Here is a 23,206-nt window from a genome sequence, read left to right as displayed (position 1 = left end):
ACGCTGTCCCCTGCTTGAGGCGTGATCTCTGCCTGCTCTGCATCACCCCACCCTCGCTCTAGATACTGACTACTAGAGCATTGTGTACCTCCCTCCTCTGGACAGATGTCTTCCTCATCCATTGACTCCTCCTCATCCTCCTCACAAAGTGTCCCCTGCCTAGGCCATTGTGAGGAACCACGTTGCGCAGACTGTAGAGAAGCAGATGGCATTTGTGACTCCTCATCCTCCACCTCTTCCAAAACCTCATCCCTTAGTGCTTGCAGTGTTTTTTCAAGCAGGCAGATAAGGGGGATAGTCATGCTGACTAGTGCATCATCTGCATTCGCCATCCGCGTGGAATAATCGAAGGCACGCAAAACGTGGCAAATGTCCTTCATAGAGGCCCACTCAGTGGTGGTGAAGTGTGAACGGCGCGCACTGCGACTTGTTTGCGCCTGCTGCAGCTGGTACTCCATTACTGCTGCTCACACAACCTCTCCAACATATGTAACGTTGAATTCCACCTGGTGGGTAAGTCACATATGATGCAATGTTCCGGAAGACGTAATCGGCGCTGCAGAGCTGCAATGCGTGATCTTGCATTGCTGGAACGCCGCAAGTGAGCGCACTCTATGCGGACCTTGTGAAGCAGTGCATCAAGATCCGGATAGTCCCTCAAAAAACTCTGCACGACCAAGTTGAGCACATGTGCCAGACATGGGATGTGAGTGAGGTTGCCTAGGCCCAGAGCTGCCACCAGATTTCGGCCATTGTCACACACTACCATGCCTGGCTGGAGATTCGCTGGCACAAACCATACGTCGCTCTGCTGCATGATGGCATTCCAGAGCTCCTGCGCTGTGTGGCTTCGATTCCCCAAAGAAATTAATTTTAATACGGCCTGTTGACGTTTGGCCACGGCTGTGCTCATATTGGTCACCATAACAGGTAACCGTTCACGGGTCGATGTGGAGGTAGACCGTGACGGCTCCTGCAGCGCTGATTCAGAGGAACTGGAGTATGAGGAGGAGTCAATGTGTACAGACTGGATTCCTGCAATCCTTGGAGTTGGCAGAGCACATACAGCGCCACTCTCAAGATCTGTACCCGGCTCCGCAACATTTTCCCAATGGGCAGTGAGGGAAAGGTATCGTCCCTGTCCATGCTTACTGGCCCACACATCGGTGGTCAGGTGGACCTTGCTACTGACGGCGTTTTGTAGCGCATGTTTAATTTTTCCCTCCACATGATGTTGCAGGGCAGGGACGGCTTGCCTGCTGAAATAAAAGCGGCTGGGCACGTTGTATTGTGGGACTGCCAATGCCATAAAGTTACGGAATGTGTCAGTCTCCACCAGCCTGAATGATAGCATTTCAAGGGCCAGTAGTTTAGCAATGCCAGCATTCAGAGCCTGTGCTCGGGGGTGGTTTGCCGAGTATGGGCGCCTTTTCTCCCATGCCTGTGCTAACGATGGCTGTAGACTGGCCTGGGAGTGTGAGGATGACTGGTAAAGTGGTGCTGTGGGTGGAATTACACTGTGTCTCTGTACAACAGTGCCAGAGATTCTTCCATGGCGATCCTGTGAGGAAGCCGAACCAGGTGTGTGTGAGCTGGAGGAAGAGGCTACAACACGAGCTGAAGAGGTGGTAGGTGGCGCTGTAGGTTGGCCTAGGTCTTCAGTGTGTTTTTGTAACTCCGCCACGTGCTTGGTCCGCACATGTTTCCACATATTTGTGGTATTGAGGTTGCTGACACTTTTCCCTCTTTTCACCTTCTGATTACACAGCTTGCATTTGACAAAGCAAATGTCATCTGCAACTGTGTCAAAAAAGGACCAGGCACTGCAAGTCTTGGGAGTGCCCGCTTTGGATTTTGGAAGAGCCATGCTCCTAATGGGTGCCGAAGTGGAGGCTACAGGCAACCAAGTCTGCCCCCTCCCTCTCCCTCCTTTTTGGGCTGTTCGGGGAATCTCTTCCTCAGAGCTGCTCCCACCACCTTCCTGTCCCTCATGCCATGATGGGTCAAGGACCTCATCATCTACACCACCCTCTTTAAACAACTGCTTCTCCTGGGTAGTCTCGACAGCACAGTACGTACCAGAAAGTGGCACCTGAGTCTCATCATCAGATGCGTACTGAGGTGTGCTGCTGACCATAGGCATTGGCCCATCCGCCTCTTCAGATTCAGAGAGACAAAACGGTTGCGCATCACTGCATACTACCTCTTCTTCAAATTCTCGAATTCTGCTTGGCTGGCCCCCTCTTTCCAAGCCAAGAGATTCAGAGAACAGAAGTAGAGATGGCTCCTGTCCAGGGCTCTCTGACTGCCTGGGCAATTTGGCAGGTGGTGAAGAGACAGATGGGTGCTCTTCAGTGCTCAGGACCTGAGAGGATCTGGAACTAATTGAAGTCAATGTGTTAGCTGCCATCCATCCGACAACGGCTTCAATTTGGTCCTCCCGCAGCAGTGGGGTACGGCTAGCTCCTACAAAGCTGCGCATAAAGGACTGTTCCCTGGTAAAACTGGAGGATGCTGAGTCACTGGTGCCCGCAGCAGGCACAGAATCCCCATGTCCTCTCCCTGCAGGCACAGAATCCTCACGTCCTCTCCCTGCAGAAACTCCATGCCCACGCCCACGCCCACGACCACATGCCTTACTCCCTGCCTTCTTCATCTTGGTAGACTGATAAAGATAGGCAGAAAAGTACTAAGGGCTTAGTGTGCTTATTCCTGAACAGCTGCTAACAGGTATAAGAAACACTAATTTTATAAAGTGTGGACTAGACTTTAATATGAGCTAATGTGGCCTACACAACTGTAAAGTGGAGTGTTTGGTGAACTTTATTTAGGTTTTTTTTGTCACAAAAAGACACTGGATGTGCCTAAAGATGTAATAACGATAGTATCACAAACTTTTTGTAGCTATTACAATGTAGGAAGGATGAGGCTGCAAAAAATAGGCTAATACTAATCTGGCTGGGGCTGCAGGGCCCAATGCTGCAGAAAGGCTCCTCTAACTACTCCTATATAGTGTGTTTGGAACCAATTTAGCTGAATACGGATGGAACCACCACACTAATAGGAGAAATCAGGAAAAATTATGAATTGGCAAAAAAGGACAATGTATGAGGCAGTGACACACACTGAGTGCACTACAACCAGACGTGGTTGAAGCACACACTACAGGGTGAGCTGCACTCACACACCAGACCTTGCAGACAGCGGTGAACAGTACAGATGCAGAGCACTGTGCACTAGCGCTGCAAGACCAAAAAAATGTCTCTATCTACTCCTATATAGTGTGTTTGGAACCAATTTAGCTGAATACGGATGGAACCACCACACTAATAGGAGATATCAGGAAAAATTATGAATTGGCAAAAAAGGACAATGTATGAGGCAGTGACACACACTGAGCGCACTACAACCAGACGTGGTTGAAGCACACACTACAGGGTGAGCTGCACTCACACACCAGACCTTGCAGACAGCGGTGAACAGTACAGATGCAGAGCACTGTGCACTAGCGCTGCAAGACCAAAAAAATTTCTCTATCTACTCCTATATAGTGTGTTTGGAACCAATTTAGCTGAATACGGATGGAACCACAACACTAATAGGAGATATCAGGAAAAATTATGAATTGGCAAAAAAGGACAATGTATGAGGCAGTGACACACACTGAGTGCACTATAACCAGACGTGGCTGAAGCACACACTATAGGGTGAGCTGCACTCACACACAGAGACCTTGCAGAAAGCGGTGAACAGCACATAGAACTGTGCACTAGCACTGCAAGGCACAGCGATTTATAAAGTAGCTTGGGTAAAGCAGAATAGACCAAATAGGTAGCTAAAACTGTCCCTCAGAACAACAGCGTCCTATCCCTAACTGAATTCACAGCAGAGTGAGCTCAAAATGGCGGCGGCGGCTTTTATAGTGCATCATGACATCATTTCAGCAGCCAATCACAGCCATGCCATTAGTTAAGATGCCTACATGCCTAACAGGATGTGCCCACACTTCTTAGGATCCTCATTGGCTGAATAAAATGAAAATGGCTCATTGCATTATGGGAACTTCCGATTCCGGTATACGATATTGCAAAAGTATCGGCATTAAGTATCGGAATTCCGATACTGCGAATATCGGCCAATACCCGATATTTCAGTATCGGAATGCTCAACACTAGTGATGAGTGAACATGCTTGTCACTGCTCGGTACTTGCCCGAGCATCACTGTGCTCGACAAGCTCAGTGAGTATTTCCGGGTTGCTAGGCCAGGAACTCGGGTCCCTCCCTGCATGTTTGGCGCTCTTTAGAGAGCCAATGAAAATGCAGGGACTGCTTGCCATGCACTGTAATGTCGTAGCCATGTTGGTTGTGGGCATTACAGTGATTGTCTGGCCGCACAGCATCATCAGGTCTATATAAGACCTGGCGCCGCCATGCTCGTGACAGTCTACCCCGGAATCAGGCAGAGTAGGGAGAGATGCTGCTGTGTCAGGGAGAGATTTGCTTGTTTATAGTTAGTATAGGTATTCCACAACATACAGTATATATATATATATATATATATATCCAACTGAACTAACAGTCCTTCTGAGGACTAATCCAGCTGCATATATTCAGTGGTCATAGCAGGAGTTAGGCACGCAGGGTATGTGACAAACTGCAGTGCATGATACAGTGCAAGAGGGTCCTTTGAACGTCCTGTTAGTATAGGTATTCCACAACATTATATATATATATATATATATATATCCCACTGAACTAACAGTCCTTCTGAGGACTAATCCAGCTGCATATATTCAGTGGTCATAGCAGGAGTTAGGCAGGCAGGGTATGTGGAAAACTGCAGTGCATGATACAGCGCAAGAGTGTCCATTGAACGTCCTGTTAGTATAGGTATTCCACAACATTATATATATATATATCCCACTGAACTAACAGTCATTATGAGGACTAATCCAGCTGCATATAATCAGTGCTAGGCAGGCAGTGTGTGTGGCAGACTGCAGTGTATGATACAGAACAAGAGGGTCCATTGATCATCCTGTCTGCTGCTGCGATAATAATTACAGATAATTGTAGACATAGCCCCAGATATCAGGGGCCAGGGCCAATTTTTTTTTTATCCTAATCTTGGTTATTTGCTTAAAAGCAATCCAGAGTACACCATTTTTCTGCTACATTTGCTTGTTTTCGCTGCAAAATAAAGCCAGATCTGTTCCATATTTCAGCGATCAAAAATCCAGAAATTTGAACTGAACGTGGAAAATATTGGCCTCCATTTCAATTCTGTTGCAGTGTGTCAGTCATGCTATGCACTCTAGGTGTCTGTGTAGAATAGTATTAGTAAATTACAGGCCTGCTATTTAATACCGTGGTTCTCTGTCAGACATATCACAAATAAGAGTATTCCAAAATCAGCCATTTCTCATGAACGTGGAAAATACTGTCCTCCATTAAAAATGGGCAAGGTGCGTGGGAAGGAACAGTAATAAAAATGCCTTAAAACATTCTCTCTCTCTCATTATTCTGGCATTTAGCAAATATTAAAAATTATGGTAATCCTAGTTGGCCTAAAACGGGAAAGGTTTATTCTGATTTCATGTCAGATACTGAGAAAAACATGCATACGTGTCTTTTTATATAGTGTTTGTAAACTTCTCGTTTTAACTGTATCTCCATAATGGTTCAAGTTTTTCTAATACAGAACTCTAAACTCCCTACAAGCACAAAGCTTTGTCAGTCATGATGCTATACCAATAGACGGATCAGAAAGGTATTTTGAACTGATTTTGATATAAAAAGGCAAAACAAAAACATAATTTTCAAGGGCAGAAATTCACTTTTAGCCATATAAAATTTCTAAAAACCACGTAATCAGGTAAACCACATACTGTAATTCAGGTTACAACAGGATCTGTTTTTTTACTTGTTTCTATAAAAAAAGATAGAAGAAACAAAAATAGCAATTTTGGAAACAAAATTGTATACTAAGCATAAAGAGCCTAAATTGGATAAACGTGACAAGTTACTAAACACATTTCACAATTATACAACTCTACAATTTCAACATTTCCACTTTATCATCAATGTCCGTTGAGTACCATTATTGCCTCCATGTTTGACTCCTGGCATAATGTGCATACTTTACAATGGTGTAGGTATTTGGTTTTCAGCATAGAAAATGGGATTTGTTTGGTCCAAGGACCAAAACAAGCAATCTGTGATAGAACTAGAATTGTGTTGGGTTGACTGCTTCTTGAAAGATTCATCATTGAATACCAAGTAGCCTTTGGGCCCCAATGCAAAATCTAACTCATGACCCTTCCTAGTTAATTTTAATAACAGTATTTGTGACGTGTAAAGGAATTCATACATTGTTTACTAAATATTTCAAATATTATAAATTTGAAAATTGTGACGTGCATTTAACGATTTCTTAAAAGGGGTTACAAACATACCACCCTGAACAGAGCTATATCCATCACATTGGCTAAAACCCGAGATTCACTTTTAAAATATCTTAATACCTGGGATATACAGTACAGACCAAAAGTTTGGACACACCTTCTCATTAAAAGATATTTCTGTATTTTCATGACTATGAAAATTGTACATTCACACTGAAGGCATCAAAACTATGAATTACCACATGTGGAATTATATACTTAACAAAAAAGTGTGAAACAACTGAAAATATGTCTTATATTCTAGGTTCTTCAAAGTAGCCACCTTTTGCTTTGATGATGGCTTTGAACACTCTTGGCATTCTCTTGATGACCTTCAAGAGGTAGTCACCAGAAATGGTTTTCACTTCACAGGTGTGCCCTGTCAGGTTTAATAAGTGGGATTTCTTGCCTTATAAATGGGGTTGGGACCATCAGTTGTGTTGTGCAGAAGTCAGGTGGATACACAGCTGATAGTCCTACTGAATAGACTGGTAGAATTTGTATTATGGCAAGAAAAAAGCAGCTAAGTAAAGAAAAATGAGTGGCCATCATTATTTTAAGAAATGAAGGTCAGTCGGTCCAAAAAATTGGGCAAACTTTGAAAGTGTCCCCAAGTGCAGTTGCAAAAACCAACAAGCTCTACAAAGAAACTGGCTCACATGAGGACCGCCCCAGGAAAGGAAGACCAAGAGTCACCTCTGCTTCTGAGGATAAGTTTATCCGAGTCACCAGCCTCAGAAATCGCAGGTTAACAGCAGCTCAGATTAGAGACCAGGTCAATGCCACACAGAGTTCTAGCAGCAGACACATCTCTACAACAACTGTTAAGAGGAGACTTTGTGCAGCAGGCCTTCATGGTAAATAGCTGCTAGGAAACTACTGCTAAGGACAGGCAACAAGCAGAAGAGACTTGTTTGGGCTAAAGAACACAAGGAATGGACATTAGACCAGTGGAAATCTGTGCTTTGGTCTGATGAGTCCAAATTTGAGATCTTTGGTTCCAACCACCGTGTCTTTGTGCGACGCAGAAAAGGTGAACGGATGGACTCTACATGCCTGGTTCCCACCGTGAAGCATGGAGCAGGAGGTGTGATGGTGTGGGGGTGCTTTGCTGGTGACACTGTTGGGGATTTATTCAAAATTGAAGGTATACTGAACCAACATGCCTACCACAGCATCTTGCAGCGGCATGCTATTTCATCCGGTTTGCGTTTAGTTGGACCATCATTTATTTTTCAACAGGACAATGACCCCAAACACACCTCCAGGCTGTGTAAGGGCTATTTGACCAAGAAGGAGAGTGATGGGGTGCTATTCCAGATGACCTAGTCTCCAAAGTCACCAGACCTGAACCCAATCGAGATGGTTTGGGGTGAGCTGGACCGCAGACTGAAGGCAAAAGGGCCAACAAGTGCTAAGCATCTCTGGGAACTCCTTCAAGATTGTTGAAGACCATTTCCGGTGACTACCTCTTGAAGCTCCTCAAGAGAATGCCAAGAGTGTGCAAAGCAGTCATCAAAGCAAAAGGTGGCTACTTAGAAGAATCTAGAATATAAGACATATTTTCAGTTGTTTCACACTTTTATGTTAAGTATATAATTCCACATGTGTTAATTCATCGTTTTGATGCCTTCAGTGTGAATGTACAATTTTCATAGTCATGAAAATACAGAAAAATCTTTAAATGAGAAGGTGTGTCCAAACTTTTGGTCTGTACTGTACATGCCCCTGATGTCAGACAACACATTACTTTCTCTACTCTGTACAGTGTCGATTATCCTGACATCACTAAACTCATGTTAAAATACATGCCCATCCTGTATCAAGACATGAAATTGCGGGACATCCTATCTGAAGGTGTCAGGTGTGTTGCCAAAAAAGACCCTAATATTGGACAACTTGTTTCTCCTTGCTTTTTTCTAGCAACATGCCTCAGAAACACATCTGGCTTGACCTCAAGGGTTCCTATAGTTGTGGTGGTAATAAATGTAATTTATGTAGATATATGTTAAAACAGATTCCTTTACCAGCAACATCAACATCTCATATGGTATGAAATCGTTCATTAATTGTTACACGGCACATGTTGTCTGCATGGCTATTTGCACTAGTGGCAACAAATATTATATTGGATGCACGTCAAGCAAGAAGAGAATATCAGAACACATTACTGCATCCTTACCTGCTGCAACTCAGATTAACCGTTCCTCCTCCGTTTTATCCAGGCACTTTCTAGATGTCCATAAAGGCAATATGTCTTCTTTAAAAATAATAATAAGCGACCTAAAAGAGGCAGTGACAGGCATAAGGCCATGCTCTTGAGGGAAGCCTATTTAATACTTTCATTGAATGCATGTATCCCTATGGGCTTAAACTATCGTTCTGACCTTATGATTTTCTATTGAATTTGTGTCTTACTTTACAGTAGCAAGAAATAGAAATTAGTTTGGTTCAATGAATTCTGTTTTTTGTTTTGTTTTTGCTTCCAAATAGTTCCTCCTATACTGATTAAGATACATCACATGTCTACTCCATGATTGGACAAACCAACTATCGGCAATGTATATATAACCATGCTTATATTTGTGTCTTATACCTATGACTAAGGACATGTTTGTCCGAAAAGCGTATGGTTTTGTCCCCCTCCTCCTCTTTTTTTCTTATTTTTGTTAATTTATGTCTCATGTGTCATTTTTAATTTTATATAACCCAATAAAACCTTTTTAACTTTAATAATTTTTTTGGTGCTGGATTTTCCGTCATTTTTTTGTGGTTCCACAGCCGGGTTGTTGGTCCTGCATCTTTTTACTTGCATTGATAGTTGAATTCCGCTATTTCACATCAACAATGTTGAGCTGATATCTTTTTTCTGTTTTGCATCTTTTGAAGTATGTCTCTACCAGCTTTCCACATCTGGAGGCAAAAATTGTTGTCCATTCTTCTTTGCAAACTAGCTCAAGCTTAGTGAGATTGGATGGAGAGCATCTGTGACCAGCAATTTTCAAGTCTTGCCACAGATTCTCAATAGGATTTAGGCCTAAACTTTTCTATTGTAGCACTGGCAGTACAGTATGTTTAGTTTTGTTGTCCTGCTGAAAGGTGAACCTACGCCCCAGTCTCAAGTTTTTGCAATCTCTAACAGGTTTTCCGCAACATAGCATTTTGCATTTAGCCCAAAAAGTTCAACTTTGGTCTCATCTGACCAGAGCACCTCCTTCCATATGCTGGCTGTTTCTCCTACATAGCTTTTTGCAAACTACAAATGATACTTCTTATGGCTTGCTTTCAAAAATGGCTTTCTTCTTGTCATTCTTTCATAAATGCCAGATTTGTGGAATATACGACTAATAGTTGTCCTGTGGACAGATTCTCCCTCCTGAACTGTGGATCTCTGTAGCAATTTCAGTGTGTCCATGGGTCTCTTGGCTGCTTCTCTAATTAGAGCTTTCCTTGCTTGGGATCTCAGTTTAGGGGGATGGTCATGTCTTGGTAGGTTTGCAGTTGTGCCATACTCTTTCCACTTTTGGATGATGGATTGAACAGTGCTCCATGAGATGTTCAGAGCTTGGTTTTTTTTAACATAACTCTGCTTTACTCTTCTCCACAACTTCATCCCTGACCTGTCTGGTGTGTTCCTTGGTTTTCATTATGCTGTTTGATCTCTAATGTTCTCAAACAAACCTCTGAGGTCTTCACAGAACAGCTGTAGTTATACTGAGAATAAATTACACACAAGTGGACTCAATTTACTAATTTTGTGACTTCTGGAGGCAATTGGTCTCTCAGGATTTTATTTAGAAGTATCAAACTACAGCTGACTGAATACAAATACATGGCACAATTTTCAGATTTATATTTTTAATATAATTAGAAAACCATGAATCATTTCCTTTACATTTCACAAATATTTGCTACTTTGTGTTAGTATATCACATAAAATCCCTATAAAATACATTTGAGTTTGTGGGTGTAACATGAAAATATTTGGAATAGTTCACGGGGTATGAATACATTTATAAAGTACTGTGCATATGCATATACAGTACAGACCAAAAGTTTGGACACACCTCATTTAAAGATTTTTCTGTATTTTCATGACTTTGAAAATTGTACATTCACACTGAAGGCATCAAAACTATGAATTAACACATGTGGAATTATATACTTAACAAAAAAGTGTGAAACAGCTGAAAATAAGTCTTATATTCTAGGTTCTTCAAAGTAGCCACCTTTTGCTTTGATGACTGCTTTGCACACTCTTGGCATTCTCTTGATGAGCTTCAAGAGGTAGTCACCGGAAATGTTTTTCACTTCACAGGTGTGCCCTGTCAGGTTTAATAAGTTGGATTTCTAGCCTTATAAATGGGGTTGGGACCATCAGTTGTGTTGTGCAGAAGTCAGGTGGATACACAGCTGATAGTCCTACTGAATAGACTGCTAGAATTTGTATTATGGCAAGAAAAAAGCAGCTAAGTAAAGAAAAACAAGTGGCCATCATTACTTTAAGAAATGAAGGTCAGTCAGTCCGCAAAATTGGGCAAACTTTGAATGTGTCCCCAAGTGCAGTTGCAAAAACCATCAATCTCTACAAAGAAACTGGCTCACATGAGGACCGCCCCAGGAAAGGAAGACCAAGAGTCACCTCTGCTTCTGAGGATAAGTTTATCCGAGTCACCAGCCTCAGAAATCGCAGGTTAACAGCAGCTCAGATTAGAGACCAGGTCAATGCCACACAGAGTTCTAGCAGCAGACACATCTCTACAACAACTGTTAAGAGGAGACTTTGTGCAGCAGGCCTTCATGGTAAAATAGCTGCTAGTAAACCTCTGCTAAGGACAGGCAACAAGCAGAAGAGACTTGTTTGGGCTAAAGAACACAAGGAATGGATATTAGACCAGTGGAAATCTGTGCTTTGGTCTGATGAGTCCAAATTTGAGATCTTTGTTTCCAACCACCGTGTCTTTGTGCAACGCAGAAAAGGTGAACGGATGGACTCTACATGCCTGGTTCCCACCGTGAAGCATGGAGGAGGAGGTGTGATGGTGTGGGGGTGCTTTGCTGGTGACACTGTTGGGGATTTATTCAAAATTGAAGGCACACTGAACCAGCATGGCTACCACAGCATCTTGCAGCGGCATGCTATTCCATCCGGTTTGCATTTAGTTGGACCATCATTTATTTTTCAACAGGACAATGACCCCAAACACACCTCCAGGCTGTGTAAGGGCTATTTGACCAAGACGGAGAGTGATGGGGTGCTACGCCAGATGACCTGGCCTCCACAGTCACCAGACCTGAACCCAATCGAGATGGTTTGGGGTGAGCTGGACCGCAGAGTGAAGGCAAAAGAGCCAACAAGTGCTAAGCATCTCTGGGAACTCCTTCAAGATTGTTGGAAGACCATTTCCGGTGACTACCTCTTGAAGGTCATCAAGAGAATGCCAAGAGTGTGCAAAGCAGTCATCAAAGCAAAAGGTGGCTACTTTGAAGAACCTAGAATATAAGAAATTTTTTCAGTTGTTTCACACTTTTTTGTTAAGTATATAATTCCACATGTGTTAATTCATAGTTTTTATGCCTTCAGTGTGAATGGACAATTTTCAAAGTCATGAAAATACAGAAAAATCTTTAAATGAGAAGGTGTGTCCAAGCTTTTGGTCTGTACTGTATATATATATATATATATATATATATATATATATATATATATATATATATATTGATATATATAAACTTTTTTGTGGGAGGGTTTTTAAAGTCTTCAGACATTAGGTGCACAAATGTGGCAGCTACTTCTGCATCTTCTATAGCTGCTTCAAGTAGTAGTATTCCCAAACCTGTGAGAATCTAAAAAAAAAAATAGGTGTGCATAAATAATTATACTGTATGTGGTATATGTGTCATATATGGGTCACTGAGACATTTGTTTCACATACCTCTTGTTCGATTCCCTGACACTTTTTCATAACAGAACAAGCCATAGTGTCCACTACAGATACCAGATAAAGCTACAATGCCCTGATATTATAACCCATATGCTTATACAAACTCTCTAATTAGGTTTTCAGTCTTTCAGCTTATTAAAAGCAGTCTGATAGAGCCTGAGGAAGGAGCTAATAGTAAAATCGGTTGACCACTACCTTTTATAAGTTAAAAATGGGTCCATAGTGATGTTGTTAAAATAAAATTGAAAATATACTCACCTACCCCTATTGCTCTTCTGTACTTCTGCTTATGTCCCCATAAGTCTCCTGGCCTCCTCTTCTGAAGGGGGCGCCTGTTGACCACTACAGCAGAAATGTTCCTTCAAAGTTAGAAGAAAGTACTTGGAGATTATTTATTTTTTAGCTCAGATGGACATGAGTGCTGCAGCCAATCAAACAGCAGAAGTCATGTGAGATGGGACATGGGAAGAAGAGCAGTAGGTGATTATGTTTTATTTATTTAGTTTTTTAGGATCAATGTAATAACAATTAATGAAGAACCCCTTTTCTTTGATCATTTTTATTGGCACATATTGCTAGGCAGGTATATTTTGAAAATTTAATCTTTGGGGCTGCAATTGGTCTTGCACTGAGGTGTTCAGTGGTGTTGAGTGTAATGGATCCTCCTGTACTTTACCAGAGATTGCCACAAAGAGGTTTAGACTTAGCTGGTCAACCCTCCGAGTAGTCATTGACTGGAAAGAGGATGCAATAGCAGTGATGTAACTGAAATTTACATAGACTAAGCTATGGGACAGAATCAGATTGAGACAGAGTCAAATTCCAGTCTAGGAGTCAAAACCAGTGAGAAAGATGGTGAAAGGGCAACAAATCCAAAGGGAAAGTAGGAAAAATAGTTCTGTCAAAATCAGGCAGTAATTGAGCAGGGCAGAATAAAAAAGATGCCAACTAATTGTCACGCTGGGTATGGGGAGAACCCAGCATATAACGACAGGAAAAGGGAAGGGAGCCCTACAAGTGGGGAAAGGGGGAGTGGAGACCCCTAAATAGCTCAAACGACAAACCCTGACTCCCCTATGGACCCTATATAGGTTTTGCACCTATCACCGAGCAGGGAACCTGGCCCTAGCTGACTCTAAAGCTAGGCCCTAGGTAGGGAGTAGGAGGGCTGAGCACTAGTCAGCTCTACTGAAAACTAAAGTACACACAAGGGAAAAAAACAAGGGAATACACTTAGCTTAAAGACGAAACAGGGGAAAACCTGGCAACAATCTATGAAGACACTCCAAGAAAATTCTGTCTGACTACTAGAATTCCAAGCCTTAATAGATATGAACACTCTATCACCAGCAAATCTCTGGAGAAACTGAAAGGTGATGACCCCCGCTGGGTCCTAAAGGTATAATCCCCAAGTAAGGTGAGGATCATTGCTGGGTCCTAGAGAGAGAGGGATCATGAAAGGATCAGGAAGATGTTTGCAAAGTCAAACGCAGCGACCTTCTACAGCCGGACCCCATATGACTGTCTGTCAAACCTGACATACCCGTGACACTAAGGCCGGGGCGCCAAAAGTGTATGACATTGGATGCGATATGCTAATGACACTCGGCTCCTGCTTTTCTGCGAGCGGGAGCTAAGTGTCAGTGCTCCGTGCTCCGTGCTCCGTGCTCCAATCCTCTTACACAGAGAGGATCGCAGCACAGCTGTGGAGGGGATGGAGAAAGAAATTTCTCCATCTCCTGTGTTGCTGGCATCAGCGGGAATAGCACTGCACTCGGATATCACCCATAGGCTTATATGGGTGCATGCGATCCGAATCCAGCATGCAATCGCAGCATGCTGCGATTTTTTTTCAGCCCGATCGCAATCCGATTGGAGCTGGAAAAAAAACTCCACTGAGCACATCATCATAGGATTAAATTGGTGCGAATGCAATCCGAATTTTTATCCGATTGCATTTGTCCAATTTAATCGCAAGTGAGAGCAAGCCCAAATACTCAAGCAATGGTCAGGAGAGCTTTGTCTCTTTAATTGAGCCACCAGAATTGGTTTATGTGACGCGCCCCCTGGGCCAGTGCTGTAGTGCGGCGCGCGTGTGCGCGGGGAATACCCGGAGCCGGATCTGATGGGGGTAGTAGTCTTCGTGTGGCGGTGACCCGGTCCGTGCCCAGGGTGGTCAAACTAAGTGGCAGTTATTGGTATGATGGTATTAGAGTCCGACTACGCCACCCGTTGAATGCGGCTATGAAGCCGCCGCTGCAGGGCAGTCCGCTGAGGCCGGTGGTACGGATGTGCAGCGTGGATGGTATAACCCCCAACGGGAGGGCAGAGGATGAGGTTGATGTTGGGAGTGATGGTGTGGATGTCCCAGCACTAATGGTGCGACAAGGAAGCACGGAGACGCGAGGGTACAGTTCAGGGTCTTTACTGATGGTACAAGGCAAATTCCCCCGGGAGTACTGGCTAGTAGTTGGGGCCTGGTTAGTCTGCGAGTAAGCCGGAGTTCCCCTGGCCAGGTGGAGTTGTAGGCCTTCCCGTTAGTCTGTACCCTTCCTGGCTACCCTGCTTTCGGCGGTTACAAGTAGCCCACGTCCCTGGGTATACCGTGTGGTGCTCACCCGTATGGCTGGTGACCTGGGGCCTCCTGTTAGCCTCCGCTCCGGGATGGCGGTGCTGGTCCCTTCGTTGTGACTGAGCCTCCGGGCTTTTATGGCCAGAGGACCTGGAATCCCCTGCCGGATGGATTCTGCTGCTGGGTTTATCTTAGTCCCCACAGCCTCGGACTCCTGTGTCCGGTTTTAGTACCTTCTCCCAGGGCGAGCTCTGCACAGCTCCAGCCCCTGGCGCTTCTCCTTGGCTCCTACAGAGCTCCTGATGTCTATCTGTCCCTGTTTCTGCGTGTCCAGACCAGACTCCGTCTCTGTCTGGAACTCCTCTCTCTAACCCTGCCTCAGCCCCAGTTTATATAGGGGAAGTTCTTCCCCTCCCAGGACTGGGCAGGAGGTGTGGCATGCTTAGGATTCCTGCCCAGGAGACCTCCCACCTGCTCACAGACGTAATACTGCTATTACTGTGGAAACCAGACCCCTGGGGTGCCACATATGTCCCATCGCCTAAGACACACTATACACTTGTTGTTGACAATTCGACAATTGGAAGACTAGTGCTAGACCAGGGAGAAGTCTGAATCACCTCCATCCTGATAATGGATTACAAAGAAGCATAAAGTATGTGTGTAATGTATCATTCATGCTGTAAAATAAAGAAAAATAAGAAAAGTGTTGTAGACAGTATCAGCTTTAACCAGTATTATCATCTGATAGTGACAACATTTTGGAGCTTCAGGATTGATTTTAGGTGATACAACAGTTTTCTAAGGGACTGTGAAATGTATTTCTGATGGAAATTAGGTAAAAACTTGATGGTACTTCTTGGCGCTGTTGTGGGAGGCTCCTTTGCTTCTCAGTTACTCTCGAGTGTGTGCTTGAATGTAAGTGCATCCACTGATGGATCAATAATATTTGTGTGACTTCAAGTAATTTGTTTATGTTATTCTTTCTGGACATTAAGTAGAGTGTAGGTGACTTTGTGTGTCCTGCAATCTGTCTTTAAAATTGTGGTCTGATAAGGACAGTCTGATGTCAGATCATGAAGCGTTATGTGGCAGAAGACAATAAGTGCAGTTTGGAGCCACAATGTCCATTCATGTATAGCTTTCTACTGCCTTGTACAGTAGTATCTTTATCTAATACCTTTTCTCAAATATTTTCAAACAAGCAAGACACTTCAATACTATGGAGCTTCATGCGTACTGCTGTATGATGTTCTATGTGGCGATATTTTACAATATATTCCCTTCTCACCTGACAACGCTTTTAAGTTTCTATAGTTTATAAGACAATCACGTGCTTTGAGCCTGTACACAAAGGGTGTGCTATTCTCCTCTAGAAGCAATGTTATTTTTCATATTGGACCGGATTAAATACAAGTGCTTCTCACTAAATAAGAAAATAAGTGTTTATTTTTGTTAATGTTGCTTATGGCTTACAGGCTAGCCAATGAAAACATAAAAGTCATTATCTCAGTAAATTAGAATAATTAACAAAAAACACCTGCAAAGGCTTCCTAAGTATTTAAAAAGGTCCCTTAGTGTGTTTCAGTAAGCTCCACAATCATGGGGAAGACTGCTGACTTGATAGATGTCCAGAAGGCAGTCATTGAGACTGTCATTGAGGCAGTCATTGAACCACAAAAGGTTATTGCTAAAGAAGCTGCTGTTCACAGAGTGCTGTATCCAAGCATATTAATGGAAAGTTGAGTGGAAGGAAAAAGTGTGGTAGAAAAAGGTGCACAAGCAACCGAGATAACCGCAGCCTTGAAAGGATTAAGAAAAGGCCATTCAATAATTTGGGGGAGATTCACAAGGAGTGGACTGCTGCTGGAGTCATTGCTTCAAGAGCCACCACACACAGATGTATCCAAGACATGGGCAAAAGTGTCGCATTCCTTTTGTCATGCCACTCATGACCAATAGACAACCCCAGAAGCGTCTTATCTGGGCCAAGGAGAAAAAGACCTGGACTGTTGCTCAGTGGTCCAAAGTGGTGTTTTCAGATGAAAGTAAATTTTGCAATTCATTTGGAAATCAAGGTCCCAGAGTCTGGAGGAAGAGTGGATAGGCCACAATCCAAGCTGCTTGAGGTCTAGTGTGAAGTTTCCACAATCAGTGATGGTTTGGGGAGTCATGTCATCTGCTGGTGTAGGTTCACTGTATTTTTTCAAGACCAAAGTCAGCGCAGCCGTCTACTAGGAAATTTTAGAGCACTTCATGCTTCCCTCTGCCGACAAGCTTTTTGGAGACGGAAATTTCATTCTCCAGCAGGACTTGGCACCTGTCCACACTGCCAAAAGTACCAATACCTGGTTTAAAAACAACAGTATCACTGTGCTTGATTGGCCAGAAAACTTGCCTGACCTTAACTCCATAGAGAATCTATGGGGTATTATCAAGATGAAGATGAGAGACATCAGACCGAACAATGCAGACGAGCTGAAGGCTGCTATCAAAGCAACCTGGGCTTCCATAACACCTCAGCAGTGCCACAGGCTGATCGCCTCCATGCCACGCCGCATTGATGCAGTAATTGATGCAAAAGGAGTCCCGACCAAGTATTGAGTGCATTTACTGAACAGACATTTCAGTAGACCAACATTTCGGATTTTAAAAACATTTTTCAAGCTGTTGTTATAAAGTATTCTAATTTACTGAGATAATGACTTTTGTGTTTTCATTGGCTGTAAGCCATAATCATCAACATTAACAGAAATAAACACTTGAAATAGAGCACTCTGTTTGTAATGATAATACATAATTTATAATATGAATTTCACTTTTTGCTTTGAAGAACTGAAATAAATTAATTTTTTGATGATATTCTAATTTAGTGAGAAGCACTTGTAGAGATTAATACTCTACTACGGATGTTGTATTACAGCTCTATGCAACATGAAAAGCGAACGGAGATGTATCACATAAGACATAATATTATTCTGTCTAAGTTAAACACCAAATAGTTCAATATTTTCAGGGGGAAATTTCTCTCCTCGTGGTCCGAAAAGTCCTAACAACTAAGTTATAATTACACTCTCTACCCGACGATACAAAATACATTTTATGGAATTATTTGTAATATTGTAACACATTGCAATAATAATATAATAAAAGGAAAAAGGAAATCATTATATCTTAGTTCTCTGGTTTATTCTGCAATAATCTCTGGGAAATTGCATGCATTGATTCAGCTTGTGTGTTGAGAGAGCAATCTATCTACTTGATGTTAGTAGTGACATTAGCTGGATGATCAGGAAATACAGAATGGCCTGTAAACATTTTATTTTCATTCTGTCAGCTTCAGGTCATAAAAGGTGCAATACTCTTTGTACCATCATGGATGAGTTGCATTGCTCACCTCCATAAAGTATTTGTTGTCATGATTTACTCTCTGCAGATGTCATCTTCTAGTGAGATGGTGCCTGCAATGTTCTGCAGTTTCCGCCTGTGGACAAGATTTATCAGAAGACTCTGGGCAGAACTTTTCATCTCTCTGCTTGTCACTGTGATTGATGATTAAGGAGAAATAAATTCGTAGTCTGGAACCCTGAATGTAGGGCGACAGATCCTTCTTCCAGACGAAAAAAAGTTTCACATTTTCTGTTTTTCAGGAGGCACGGATACCTCAAACTTCAAACCACCAACTTAAACACTTTCTACTGGAAACTATTATGTAGTGTGACATAACAAAGTCATCACTAGTCTCATTGTGAAATGAATATAGTATGTACTGTAGTATATCGAAAAAATATATGAATTCTACAAGGGACCTGGAGGTTTGCTACAATATTAAGTGTTTATGACTCAAGATAACACGCCTTACTTACAGTGAATTATATATTATTGCACATACATTTCCTTGATATTTGTATAGGAAAAGTTGCTCCAAATCATGAAATAGTTTTGCTATTAACAAGTATGAATATGAAAAATGTCACGCCTGATCCTGTCTACGAATTAATGTCAGAATCTGGTTATATCATATATGTATAAATATATATGTATCTGATAATATTAGGCTGTGCGCACACATTGCGTTTTTATTGCGTTTTTCTGCGCACATTTGTCACAAAACCTGAAGGGATTCCTGATGCCAGCAAAGTGAATGAGAATCACATTTTGCATGAGGAAAGTCTGCCAGTCATCAGAGAGGAGCAAGGAGGACGCTGTCAACCAACATCCAGTGCTACTATACACAGACCTCCCAGATGTAACCAGCATTGAGGCCCTGGATGACAAGGGAATGATGACCTTTACCCGCTTGCCCCAACCAATCTCACATCTGAAGATCAGAGCTTAATGATTATATCAACTAACAAGGGGGGATGGACATGCGCGACAGCCTCGATTGGTAACAAGGGCACTAATTGAGTGAAGACCAATGTCCCTCAAGCTCAAAGCATGACCCTGGGATAGCACCTCTATTGTTGATAATAACATAATTTTTAGGGGGGAATGTAAAGGACATATTGATACTCATGCTAGAGCAACTCCATTTTGTCTGCTTGCTTTAAAATCATGCTATTATCACTCTTTGCATAACATACATTCTTTCCTTCTTTTCTTCTGTTCACATGCATCTTTCCCACAAACTTTTTCTCACAAGAACATTTTGTATTTTGTCAGACACTCCGCTCCTGTTATCTAACTAGTTTAGGCCAGGATTGACCTTGTAAAATTTCCATAGTGCTTCGAACTAACGATGTTAATATGACCATAAATGTGTTTCTGTAATAATTGTACTAACATTGGTTCAAGCTTGTAGTACGGCAGTAGATGATTGGACATTAATAAACTCAAAACAATATAAAATGCTAAGCAAAATAAACGGGATCAGAGATTCTTTGAATCCTCCCAATACAGAGCACGCATTGCCTCCGTTTGGTTTTCTGTGGATTGCGCAATCAACATAATAATTTGACACTCACTTGGTCAACCGTGAAGGGTTATTGCCCTCCCTCAACAACGTGTCATGCACACGTTGCTTATTTGTGAATTGCAGGTTTGGTGCAAATTTATATCTGCAGCATGTCCGTTCTTTCAGCATTTTTGCCGCAGATTTCACCCATACTAAAGAGTGGGGAAAAAAGCCGCGCAAAACCACATGTAAAAACGTGTAAAAAATGCATATAAACGAGGCAAAAATGCACGTATTTTACACTGTGTTTTTCCTGCCAAGAGGTGCAGAAATGGTGCAAAAATTTCTGCACCAAATACTTAACATGGACACATACCCTTATAGAGATTTTATGGTCCCTGTATATCTGCAGAATACTATTTCAGTGCTCCCATTGTTTGTGAGCGGCTGCTTACACGGTGTGTAGAATTATTAGCAATTTGTATTTTTGATGACTCGTTTTATTATTGAACTACGTTGGTGAATTTAAAAGGTTAATAAACCTGATACCTGAATATTTAAGAAAGTGAGGTTTTGTCTTTCTTAGCAGAATACTTTTGTGTGCAGAATTATTGGGGAATTATTATTGTGTAGAATTATTATGCAACCAAATGAAAAATGTTAATTTTCCCATCTCAATTTTATATTTTTATCTTTTAAAGTGAGAATAATAACCAAACAACTCAAAATGTACAAAGATAAATAAAAAAAATATCAGTGACCAATATAATCACCCTTCTTTTCAATTAACAGTCATAAACTCCATCCATAGAGTCTGTCAGTTTTTTAATCTGTTGATGATCAACTTTTTGGGCAGCTCCAACTACGGCCTCCCAGACATTGCTCAGAGAGATGTACTATTTCCTTCACTGTAAATCTCTGGTTTAAGAAGGGCCCACAAGTGTTCAATAGAGTTTAGGCCTGCATTGTCATGCACAAAAATCATGGTTTTCTTGAACAATGCAGACTATTTCCTATACCACTGCTTTAAGAAAGTGTCTTCTAAAAACTGACAGTAGGTTTGAGAGTTGATTTTGAGTCCATCTTGAACTCAAAAACGTCCAACTAGCTCATTTTTAATAATACCTACCAGACCATAGCAGTACGCCACCTCCACCTTGCTGGCGTCTAAGTTGAAGTGGAGGTCTGCGCCCATTACTGATCCAACCACAGGCTCATTCACCTGGTCCATTTAGTGTCTCTCACGTCTCATCAGTATAGAAAGTATAAGAAAAATATTTTGTCCCAAAAAAATGCTGCCAAGAACAACAAAAGTTATAAAACTGTACCATAACACATACGATGTAAAAAAAAAACGTATTCATTATACTGAAACAAAAAAATGTACTAAAAAAATGAAAAAAAAAATTTATAGAAAAAAATGGTATCACGGAAAACCTCATCTTGTCTTGCAAAGAATGCAGTCCGTCAAATTCAATTTTTTTCTAGGTGCAGCTCATTTACCTGGGCAAATTTGTGACTCCTGCTCTAGACTGTAATACTGTATATGACCTGACTTTTTTTGTGTTGAAATACATAATGGTTGCTGTATGTCCCAAGTAAAATAGTTCATTATCCCACAATTTCTGACTGCTGAAGATTCTGCTGAAAGCTAAAATCTGCAACTAAAAGGGGTATGGTTCACTGGTAAAAGCTGTTAAAAATTTTTGCACATTTTGTCTAACTTTATGAATGAACAAATAAATGAAAGGTCAGAGCTGGTGCTGTGTCTGCTTCACAACAGTCTTTAGTTATTGGAGACATTCATCATGAGTAGTGTTGAGCATTCCGATACTGAAATATCGGGTATCGGCCGATATTCGCGGTATCGGAATTCCGATACTTAATTCCGATACTTTTACAATATCGAATACCGGAATCGGAAGTTCCCATAATGCCTGAGCTCTGCAGTGTCTGTGAAGGATGACAAGTTGGATGGCAGCGCGATCCAGCCTGTCATCAGAATGCCATCCCAGCGGGGGAGAATTCTCCTGATTGTTTAAAAGCCGGCAGGCGGTAAAAAGCCGCCGGCTTTTAAACAATCACACAGCCCCATACTGCTTCCCCGCAGCCTCCCACCCCGATCCTCCGCTCCCCTAGCCACCTCCCATCCCGATCGTAAGTTAGGACCGGGCAGGGAGCGCAGCACCAAGGAGCGAAGGACCCAGGCGGGGAAGCCGGCAGTGAAAAGACTTCACCGCCGGCTTTCCCGTTCTGTGCTGCGCTTTCCCGCCGGTTATTTCAAATGAACAGCTGAGGTATCAGGTGATGCCGATCAGCTGTTCATTTGAAGTCGCTGCGGTGCCCTCAGAGGGTTCATGTGAGTTCATGCTTGACTGCATGAACTCACATGAACTTTCCCACGGCCGCACAGGTCAGCCTCACCTCCCAGACCATCAGACCGGTCATGATTAGTGTGTGTGCGGGTGTCTGTGCGTGTGTGTGTGGGGTGTGTGTGCGATGTCTGCGGGAGTGTGCGGGGTGTGTGTGCGATGTCTGCGTGTGTGTGCGGGGTGTCTGTGCGATGTTTGTGCGGGTGTGCGCGGTGTCTGTGCGTGCAGGCAGACATAGGCCGATGAGACACTACTACTCCCATCGGCCTATGTCTGTCCCCCGTCCACTCGTGCCAGCAGGATCAGCTCGATGGGAGCAGTAGTTCCCATCAGCCTGATCCTGCTATTTAAATTGCCCTACTGTGCCCCAATAAATTTTAAATACATGTCATTGGTGGCCAGTGGTTACCTACAATAAATTAGTTCATACATTACCTGTCCCCGCCGATCACCACCTAAAATAAAGTAAAAAATAAAAAACTACACCTATACTCACCTAGACACCTAATTCCCCGAAGCCATGGATCTCCTGTAATAAAATATAAAATAATAAACCACAACCTTATCCTTACCCCTCCGTAGCAGTCCACGAGTGTCCCACGAAGATCTCCAGTTCAGAGAAGCCACATAGAATGTGACCGCTCTGAACCGCCGCCGCCGCTAGAATGACGGGGCCGTAAGGGTTCACCGGAGTTCAGGCAGCGCTGCTCCGGTTAGCTCCTTTACGGCCCTGCTGTATCGTGAGAAATTCCCACGGTACTGCACTGCCGTAAAGGAGGTCTCCGGAGCAGCGCTGACTGAATGCACTCCGGTGACCTCAGTCAGGGGCTCCCGCTGCCGGGAGCGGACGTGTTCCCGGCAGCGTGAGCTTACAGCAGCCATGCACAGCTGTCACCATCTCCAGATGTGACAGCTGTGCATGGGAGATCAGCGCAGGAACGTGGACAGGTAACTATTATTTTTAGTAAACTAAGAA

The sequence above is a fragment of the Phyllobates terribilis genome, unplaced genomic scaffold, assembly GCF_046119375.1.
Source record: "Phyllobates terribilis strain yellow unplaced genomic scaffold, ASM4611937v1 Scaffold_4__5_contigs__length_816908805, whole genome shotgun sequence".
Classification (NCBI taxonomy): Eukaryota; Metazoa; Chordata; class Amphibia; order Anura; family Dendrobatidae; genus Phyllobates; species Phyllobates terribilis.
The sequence above is the reverse complement of the archived record's forward strand: the minus strand, read 5'-3'. Positions refer to the sequence as shown.